At 41.1% G+C, this 10,814-nt stretch overlaps 1 protein-coding gene and 1 pseudogene across 4 annotated transcripts in view; one reads left to right on the top strand and one right to left on the bottom strand.

Annotated features, from left to right (window-relative positions):
- Positions 1 to 273: 273 nt before the first annotated feature.
- The window catches only part of LOC131254763 (protein MLN51 homolog), a 31,653-nt gene continuing 21,112 nt past the window's right edge, over positions 274 to 10,814 (bottom strand). For 2 of the 4 annotated variants that reach the window (XM_058255503.1, XM_058255494.1), the window contains 2 exons: positions 577 to 660; positions 274 to 487 (listed from right to left, as the gene is read on the bottom strand). The gene's annotated coding sequence lies outside the window, so the exon portion shown is untranslated. Of the gene's footprint in view, positions 488 to 576; positions 661 to 861; positions 1,534 to 5,875; positions 6,282 to 10,814 lie in introns of those variants that run through there. The other 2 variants (XM_058255496.1, XM_058255500.1) reach the window with 2 other exon arrangements.
- On the top strand, positions 3,370 to 5,283 carry LOC131248469 (auxin response factor 7-like; annotated as a pseudogene).

The raw sequence follows: 10,814 nt of genomic DNA, 5'->3' as shown, positions 1-10,814 counted from the left end.
CTTTAAAAAAATCTTATGGTTAAAAGGAAACTCTGAGATCAGGGTTAAATCAAGCAGTTAAGATCTCACCCAATCAGTGTTAATTTCAGGCCATGCACCTTTCATCATGGTGCCCAAGGACTTTTGTCCAGGAAGGAGGTGTTGTATGTTTTGATACATGTGCCATAAACAAGCTGACACAACCATGTAAATGGTGGCAAAAACATGGTAAACCTTAGCCTACTAAACAAGAAACATCGCAGTTGAATCTCATTACACCCAAAAACACAAAAATACTATAAAGCCAAAGTATTATGCACTAAAAAAACCAGAGATATTGTTGAAATCGACATGATAAATAACCACTAGGGAGCTGGAATAAAAAGAGAAAAGATAAGAAAAGAAAAAAAATGAACAGATGAAACAGGAATCTGGACATGGAAGACCTAAGTACTTAACAGAAGCCCGCTTCCATTTCTCACAAGCTTCAGAAAACCACTAGGAAAACCTGAAATTTTAGTGAAACCAGGAAGAAATCACCAGCAGGTTCAATCATCAAATAGTGATAAAAGCTCTAAAGTATGAGTTCCATCCTACCACAGTTCAAGTAAGGGAACTGCCACCCGTCCCGCCGCAATGCTCTTCTCACATCGATCGCAGCATGAGCCAGGCGTTATATAGCTGCAATAGTTGATAGCCCACAGACAAGGTATTATTATAGTCCGAACTTAGAGATAATTATTAAAATATATATATATATGGCATGAAAAAGAAAAAATGATTGACAGCTCAATGCAATTTTTGTGAAATAGTACCTAGAAAAACATATACTAAAGTCAAGAGTTATATGATACTAGGCCTGAGAATGTCATTCCCTCCCTCTTGTGAGAGAACCAGATTTTTTTTCCCTCTTCCTAGGAGTCGGAAAAACATTCTATCAAGAAGTTCGCACCCATAGCACAATGATTCGATGGTAGACGGGATGCATTTCAACAGTGAAGTGCTGGGTCTGAGACCAGCTTATCAATCTCAGGGAAACAAACAAAAAAAAAAAAAAAAATCTATCAAAAGAGGAAAACACAAATTAACAAAAAGGGAAGAGATTCACAAAAAGTAAGAGTGCATAAGAACACCTTTGCGGGGCAGGGCTAGGGAATCCACTTCTAAATTCTATACCCTACCAAGTATCAACATGGGAAAGAAAAGATGAATGGTCCTCACAACTCCCTAATCTACTCAATCCAGACTGCAAACCACCATGGATATGAGACTGAAGATTTTGCCCACCTGCTTGCATTGCCAAATGACTCAAATCTCCCTCAACCATTAACAGTCTCAGATGGACTCACAGCAGCCTTTTCACACTTGACCACAGGCCTTTCGTCTCCCCCTCACAGTTGTAGCATTCTGAGGGCGCTCTTCCCTTCCATTCACGTACATTCAATCCTTTCACGAATACTCCTACAATTCCTTTCATGAATATCCTATATTCTTCTAAGTTCCTCTCCTCCGTCATCAGTTCTCATGACCCACATGAGATCAGCCGTTTAAATGCTTGTGCTATAAATTATGTTAAAAAACCTCAAACACTTCTTATTAGTACACTGTTCTCAAAAAAAAAAAAAAGAACTGAACTTCAATTTACATTTTACCTCTGCTTTAGAGAAGACCAGGTAAAGCAGGTTAGCGCAAGAAGTAGATTTCATGTTCATATCATACGTATTGAAGTCTTACAAATTTCTGTTGAAATTATAGGATGAAGAGACATATCCCCACCATGCAAGGCTATATACTAGTTTCTTAAGCCCTCATCTAAGATGACCTTTGATAGAACTATGGACGTAATATCTAATTGACTCAAGGCAACATAGGCAATGCCTTCAAAGCTCGAAACCTCCAAACCTTGAGTTACTGGAGAGGGAGTACAAAGGGGAATACCAGAACTAGATAGCCATGCTTATCAAGTATTGCAAGGTCTTCATTCGACCAACCAGGTCTTGTAACTACAATCAGTGATTCGATATCTTATGTAGGTGATACGAAACCGAGCTTAAGTTCACTTTTTTCCTTGTATTGTGCAGTATTTCGCAAAATATTACAATATGCTGATGATATTTTGATTCATTGCAATATTTTGAAACTATCTCAATTATAAACTCATTTGGATCACAACTACCATCAATACATATCATTTATACCATCATCAGCCCCCTTTGCAAAAACTTTGGAAAATTCACCAGAATCCCCACAAATCCATATTTTTGTTTTGGGGGGGGGGGGGTTACCTTCCTAAGGTAATTTCAACCACTCATTTTCAATTGCTTGGAGAGAAAAGGTGATTCGGGTGCAAAAATTGAGATCAGAGAACGCATGGTACTAGAAACAGAATTGATCAGTTTTTTTTCAAATTTAAACAATTTCTTTTTTATTAAATCACTTGGAATCAGTGGAATGAAATTCATTATCCATGATTTTGCATGCTCAATTATGGATTTTGGCCTCCGATTTTTTTAACTTGGGGTAATTGGATAAAATCTGATTTTTTATTGTGGCCTCCACTTTCCAACTTTCATACATTTCAATGATCTATAAATTATAAATTATATGTGGACTGATTTTCAACATAATTGCATCACTTCTGTCAGACAGCGCATAGTTTGGGTCCCTATACAAATGAAACTTATTATGTGTACCTGTTTTTTGTGCTCTTTTGAGTTCTGTGTGTATAATCGCTCCGCATTGAATCTCGCTTCTGTCCTTCCAGTCCGTACAGCAGACCTTGCATCACAGTTCCCCTCAGGCCCATGAATCGCTGATTTAAATCAGGCCCAGAATCGTTAAAGATTGTGCATCTCTCCACCTGTACAGCTGGCTTTCTTTTCACTAGATATCTGCCAGATTTTTGGCTAGAGGGATTTCCTTTGTGCTGATGCCATTAAAGGTCAGACAGCTTTTCCGTATCAAAGGCACACAGTACTGACCCCAATTTATTTCAGGATTAAAGCTTGTTTTAGAGAGGAGGCCTTGCGTCACAGATCACGGGCTGCGTATTATAGTATCTGCGGGAAGAAGCCTTTCTAGGGTTTCTCTAGGGCATATTATAGCATCTGTGTATTAATGCCTGTGATGTAATTACGTGGTCTTGATTGAGTATTAAACAGCTGCCTTTGTGTTTGAGAATCGATCACCTCTATCCCATTCCTTTTGATGCAAGAGCTGTCATAGATTGATCTCTTCGGGGTTTTGTCATCGGGTTTTCACAGCACATGCTGCTCCAAATCATTCCTCTGGAGGTCATTGCTCAGGGGCCTCTGGAGATGTGTTGTGTAAGGAACTGCGGCATGCCTGCACTGGGCCTTTGGTTACAATGCCTCGTGAAGGAGAGCAGGTTTACTACATTCCATAGGGTCATATGGAACAGCTGGAAGCATCAACTCATCGGGGGCTGGATCAGTGGATGCTTTCATTCAATTTACCATCGAAAATTTTCTGTAGGGTAGTGAATGTTCAGCTTCAGGCTGAATCTGAAACAGATGAAGTTTATGCATAGATAACTCTGTTAACTGAAGGTGACTGAGTCGAGGTTACCAGTCCAGATCCTCCACACCCAGAACCTCAACAGCGCACCGTTCATTCATTTTGTAAAACCCTTGCTGCTTCTGACACAAGCACCCATGGCAGATTTTCTGTTCTCAGGAAGCATGCGGATGAATGCCTTCCACTACTGGACATGTCCCAAAACCCCCCTTGGCAGGAATTGGTAGCTAAGGATATGAATGGAAATGAATAGCATTTCCATCACATTTTTCGAGGGCAACCCAGATGGCACCTGCTAACAACAGGCTGGAGTGCGTTTGTAAACTTCAAGAGACTGGTAGCTGGTGATGAATTCGTCTTCCTAAGAGGCAAAAACGGAGAGTTGTCTGTTAGGGTTAGGCAGCTAATGAGGCAACTAAGCAATAAATATGCCATCATCTGTTATATCCAGTCACAGCATGCATCTTGGGGTTCTTGCCACTGCATCTCATGCCATATCAACCGGGACTCTCTTTTCTGTTTTCTACAAGCCGAGGACAAGCCAATCTGAGTTCATTGTAAGTGTCAACAAGTATCTTGAAGCTCAAAACCACAAACTCTCTGTTAGTATGAGGTTCAAGATGAGATTTTAGGGTGAGAAAGCTCCTGAGAGAAGATTTAGTGGTACCATTGTTGGTGTTGGAGACACTATCTTGTTGGGCAGATTCTGAATGGAGATACCTAAAGGTTCAATGGGATGAACCTTCATCAATCCCGCATCCCGAAAGAGTTTCACCCTGGGAATTGGAGCCTCTGGTGGCTGCAACTCCTTCGACCACATAACCAGCACCAAGCCACAGACAGGCACGGCCACTGGCTTTACCCTTCAACACCACCAGACCTACCTGTATTTGGCCTCTGGAAATCCCCAGATAAAGCTACCTCAACTCTTTCATATTCTAGTCTACAACCAGGGAGATAGCTGTACTCATCACCAAATTCAACTTCCTTGTCCCCTATGTCAAAAGCCAGGTCTTTTGGATTCACTAGAAGCAGGGCAACAGCCACAATTTCTGGCCACCAGATGTATTGGTCTAACTGTGGTGAAGCTCCAGCCAATGCTTATGCTGCAGTTGCCAACAGAAAATCAGGTGAAAGGCAGCCAGAGACTGGTAATGGCTACCGGCTGCTCGGGATCCAGCTTGTTGGTAACTCCAATGTGGAGGAAACCTCTATGGTGGCAACTGTTTCTGGTGTAGTCGAAGAGGATCGGTTGGTTCCATCTTTGGATGCGGATTCTGATCGGCAATTCAACCAACAAATACCAACCGATCTGATATTCCCGCAGTCAGCAGTGAGCGAGCCCAAAAAGTCTTCTCTAAGGTCACCTCAAGAGGCAAAGCAGGCACACGGAGCTGCACCAAGGTTCGCATGCAAGGGATTGTGGTTGGTAGAGCTGTGGACCTAACAAGGTTTGACCAGTATGATGACTTGCTCAGGAAGCTGGAGGAAATGTTTGGCACTGGAGGCAAATTCTGCGGGCCTGCAAAGAAATGGCAGGTCATCTACACAGACAATGAGGATGACATGATGATGGTCAGCAACGACCCATGGCGTGAGTTCTGCAGCATGGTGAGGAAGATCTACATCTATACATGTGGGGAAGCCAAGAGGCTGACACCCAAGTTGAGGATGCCGGTCAAGGCGGATGTCAAACTCGAGAAGCCAGTTGCGGCCGATGATGGTGAGGGAGGATTGGAAGATCAGGTGTTGTTGGTTGGCAATTGATGCTGGTGTGGTCTGTGGTGATTGGCCAGAGCATGGGACCACATTTTGATTACGGTCAGCAGTAGCTGACGTGATTGAAACCATGTTTGTTATGAATGGGGCCACTTTTGGCGACATGAGACCTAGCTTTGGGAAGAAAGAGGAGCCCTGTACATTTCTTCCATGGCTCTTTCTTGTTTTCTTTTTCAGGTGTTGCGGCCTTTCTCTCTGTGTGTGTGTGTGTGTTGCTTTGGGGAATCTTTCTAGTGCTTGTGGGAAATGGACTATGTGGGACGTGTGACATGTGGCTGCAGCCAAGGCGGTTGGATGACCTCCATGTCACACTGGTGGGATGGGTCCAGTCTGTTACTCTCTGTCTAAGATGCAGAGAAATGGAATCTTCTTCTTTTATCCACAACATGACTAATATAAATGTATTATCTGCCCGCTATCCCTTTCAAAGTAAGGTGGCCTACTTTTTTCTTTTCTTTTCAAAAGAAATAACGTCTTTTTGACATCCCTTGAAATTTCATTGAAAAATTCAACCAATGTCTCAATATTCTCTTATGTTTCCCAAAAACAGTGATACATGCAATATTTTCTCATGCAATACCCGATATGTATCTATATCCCAAGGGTGCGATACAGGCGTCAATATCGATCCTGAAAACACTGATTACGACCAGGTAGAGATTGAATCATAACAGTGCTTGGGAGTTGGGGCTGGAACCAAAGGAGTGCTTCATCCTTAACCTGTTCAGGCTGTGCAACAAAAGGTGACTCCTCAAACGCATTGTGCAGGGTAACCATGAAAACTCCACTGACTTGGGCAATATATAAAGGGGTACTTCATCATCAGGGAATCAGGTTTTTTTATGCAGGTATTAATCACTAAAAATATTAATATTGTAGTAAACAAACTGGGTAATAGGGTACCCGATCTGACCTCGTAGTTAAAGCAGATCAGATCCACAGAGATTGCACTTGGAGCTTCTTTATCAGATAAATATCAAAATTCCCTACAAAATTGAGACGATCAAGATTTTTATTTTTACTTATTTTTTTATGTAGGGATTAATCAATAATAATATATGTAATAAATTAACCAGGTAATATGGTACCCAATTAAGCACCTAATCCGACCCCAATTTTAAGTGAGACTACAATGGTGTATCTGAACCTGGCCCAATTTTTAAGCAGTTCCAAAAATTGGACCCAGACCTGTTTAAATCAATTGGCCCATCAGGTACCCACTGACAGACCTAATATCAGCGGCTTATCTACAAAGATATAGCCAAACTATAATGAACTATAATAGGCTAACAATATCATGTATCTATTCAGAAAATTAGCCACCAAAATCATCAGAAAACAAATCAGGAACTATAATCTTCCAAAATTATGCTGTTGTTCCAGAAGTTTGGCCCCAAAAATTCAGCAGCAAACGGTCCAAAAGTTCAGCACATGATGGCCCCACAGTAGGCCCTGGGCTTATGCCATATTTGGAGGTGGACCCCTATCGCGTGAGGAAAAGGTCACATGTAGGAGGAAGACTCCAGAATCTAGAGGTTCAAAATTAAGAGAATCAAAACAATATCTGGAACATAACATTAGTAAGAACAGTCATAGATGCTTTAATTAAAATTGATGGCCAGGAGACCCCTGAAAGCAAATGCTTCACTACCTCGAGTAAATTCAGAAGGGTGGAGAGATCTATGAGGATTCTTCAGATAGATCTAGAGCTACGTGGAAGAAGTCAAGATGTACCTTTCGACTTTTATGTGATTGTTGCATGACAGTGAAACACAGAAAGTTTTAGAAGATAGCTCTTTGTCTGGCTATGATATATGGGATAAGTGTTGCACAATTAGGAAGCGACATGGAGGTTTGGAAAATGGCTATGGAGATTTGGAATCAAGGATAATCCCTTTTGGAAACAAGCAGTAAGAGATAAGTACAGAACTCAGGATGGTGTTGGTGTGACATAAGACAGCTAGGTGATGTTTTGGAATATATGAAGTAGCAGTGGATAAAGGGGAGAAAATGACTGTTCCAAGAAATAGAAAGAAAGAAAAAGAAAGAAAGAGAAAGGGGGAGACTATGATAATTGATAACTGCTTTCCAAGGAAAGAGTGATGGTCGTGGAACCCACTACTTCATAGGAATCTTTTGGACGGGCAGATCAAAGAGTTTGCTTCACTTCAGGAAAGAACACGGGGAATTTTCCAAATCCAGATCAGAAGATCTTTTTTTTTAAAGCTTGCTGAATTTATTAAAAGGCCAAAAGGCCAAGAACAAAAGCAGCAACAACAACAAAAGAAAACAAAGAAACAAAATGAAACAAGAACAGAAAGACCTATACAGCTATACAACTCGAACAACAGAACCAATGGGCAAGGGACTGGCCTGAGAAGAAGCCTAACGAGAAGAGGCCCAGGGCCCAGAGCAGAAAGACAAAGAACCAAGGCCTAGAGCCCAGAGCAGAAAGACAGGAGGCCCAATCCTCAATATCACTAAAGATCATGGCAAAAACACGGGCAGAAGATGAAGAGGAGCTTTGGAAGCGCCGGGAATTCCTTTCTTTCCAAATGGCCTGAAGGACAGTCAGGATGGCGAGGTGCCATTTGACTCTCCAATCTTTGTAGATGTTTGCACCACCTTGCCAAGCAAAAAGATCTCGAGCAGAGCAAGGCATTACCCAGCGGGTGAGGAGGCTGCTTAGGATGGCCGATCAGATCCCCTGAGTGAACGGACGAAGAACAAAAAAAATGATCGATGGATTCAACTGCCTTCATACACATCAGGCAAACGTTGGGGAGAATTAATCCCCACCTCAGGAGATTGTCAATGGTCAGAATTTTTTTTCCTTTGATCAGCAGCTAGATAAAGGCAACTATCTTCAGTGAAACACCATAGGACCAGATAAAGAAAGGGAAAGCATGGCCAGGAGCTGAGGGAGAGCTTAGGAGCTTGAAGAGGGAGCGGACCGAGAACTTGCCAAAGCTTTCCGGAAGCCAGGCTGGCACATCAACAGCTCCAGGAGAAGGGCAAACAACATGAAACAACTCCAAAAGCCAAATGAAGTCGTTGAGTTCTAAATCCGAAAAAGATCTCCTGCAATGCGGGCACCACACCCCAGACCCCTCATCAACAAAGTAAGAAGTAACAGAACCGATGATGTTGGAAGCAACAAGGGTGAGGGAGGGAAAGGCTAAGATGAGAGGCCTATCATAAAACCATCAATCCTTCTAAAACCTGATGCAGATGCCATTGCCGGGGGCGAAGGAAATGTTTTCCTGAATATGGGGCAAAAGGGCCCGGATAACTTTCCAGACTGAGGAAGCCATATAGAGAGAAGAACGTTTGGTAAACCACCCAACCTCAAGCCCTTATTTCCTAGCAAGGAGCCCTCCCCACCAGCTTCCATATTCTAGGCCGAAATGCCAACCCATTTGCCTAAAAGAGTAGAGTTGAAAACCACCATGTCCCGAATGCTGGCACCTCCTTTAGAAAGAGGTTTGCAAACTCCAAACCAACCGAGGAGGTGAAATTGTGAAAAGAATGGATCCTTCTTTGTCAAATCCTTCTAGAGGGAGAGCAAATGCGGTGTTCGAGAAGTGCCACCCAATCTGGCCACATCTGAATGGAGATTCCTGGGACCACCAAGAGTCATCACTTTTGGATGGCTGAAAGTGAATGATTCTCACTATCAATCAACTCTAAAAGAGAAGAACATGAATATACAAATGTTTACATACTATGCCACCTAATCATCAGCTCTTCATTTTGAAGTATCCACCAACATATGGAGAAAGATACCAAAACTCTATGGAGTAAGTTGGGCCATGCCGGAATTGATAGTCTCAATTCCAAGCTTGGAGGGTATGGCCTTCGACAAGAAGACAACAGTCCTATGGAATTCGTACATACTTGCAACTTTATTGTCCCTATGGAAGGAACACAGTTACAGGATTTTCAACAACAGTTTGGAAAAGGGAGGAAACATTGTTCCAAGGCATCAAGGGGAGAATCATTATTCGGGCACAGGTGGTTCCTCGTTCAAGGGATGTCTATATAAGATATAGAAGGCTGCCTAAGGACGAACATTGTATCCTCACAGCAAGTAAGCTAAATCACCTCTCTTTTCTATTTTGTATACATAATTTTATTTTTTATTTTTTATTTTTTTTATTTTTTTTTTTTTTTGTGTATCAGTTTCTTCAACAAAACTGTTCACAATTTGAAAAAAAGAAAAAAATTTAGGAAGCAACATGAGAAAAGGATTAGCAATGTAGAGAGTTGAGGTGTGGGAAGTCTAAAAAGGTGTCAAGAACGAGGGCAAACTAACAATAGCCCTCATGGGAGACAGATGATGAACAGCCAAATCAGCATAAATCAGGAGGGGAAAATCCAAAAGAATTTTTTGGGGGAATCCCTTTTTTAACAGATGATGAATGCCCTTTGTCACTGTGTTGTAACATCTCCACTTGAGCTGTTTTGCATCAAAACACAGATTTGGTGGAGAAATCGCAATCAGAGAGGGATTTCAGGCTGACATCACAAAGGTGAGAAAATTGTGGTTTTCTTTGTGGGAATCCCTTTTTTAACAGATTGGAAACGAAATATTTTGAAACCCATGTCTATGCATGACTTGATGCATTGAAATTGATTTCAAGCAAGAAATTTGGATTTCCAAGGTGATGTTTACCCTTTAAACTCGTCGTAAGAGGGTAAAAATATATATTAGATGTGTGGCCCAATCTATAAATTAGACGTTCTTTTTCTTCTTCTTTTTTGGAAAAAAAATAATAATAATAAAAAGAATACGTTTATTTACATATTCATAAATAAATAAATATATTATAATAGGGATAAGTAGAGGGTGACACCGTGAAAGTTGCTATTAATAATTGAACATTTTTATTTCCTAAAATGTATAGATATGTGCATCTGAGACCAAGGTATATTCTTGGATCTTTTTAGTTTTTGGATGTGTATTGTTTGCATTTTATTTACTGACTATTGTACAAGATTTGAATGATATGAACTCACTTTGAATCTAATTGCATCATCTATGTCCAACAACGCAGTTGTCCCTAAACAAAGTAAAACTGTTGTATACAGCTTTTTTGCAATGTTTTGAATTCTAGGTTTATAGTCTGTGTCTTTTAACATCTCCTTTAGTTTCACTGGAAAATTCCATCGTTTTCCTAGAGTTTCCATCAGCCTGAAAAAATTAACATAAACTACAATATTTTCCGATATCTATCGCAACATTTCCAATTCTCAAGGGCGTGATATCATGTGCAATAATTGATTATTTAAACCAATGGTCTGGCCATGTACCACAAAGTGAGAGAGGCCTCGACAAAGAATAGAAGACCAACAATGACATGGCTCAAGGTGGCGAGAAGGGATACCAGGTACCTTACCAAGGACAAGGCCCAGGATAGGAATGAATGGAGAAAAAGAATTCACAAAGCTGAGACTAAAATAGCCAAAAAAAAAAAATGGGTCTTTAAGTTGCCCTTGGTTTCCTAGGATAGGTTTCC

This window comes from Magnolia sinica, chromosome 1 (assembly GCF_029962835.1).
Source record: "Magnolia sinica isolate HGM2019 chromosome 1, MsV1, whole genome shotgun sequence".
Taxonomy (NCBI): domain Eukaryota; kingdom Viridiplantae; phylum Streptophyta; class Magnoliopsida; order Magnoliales; family Magnoliaceae; genus Magnolia; species Magnolia sinica.
Note: the sequence above shows the minus strand (reverse complement) of the source record. Positions and strands in the feature narration are given on the sequence as shown.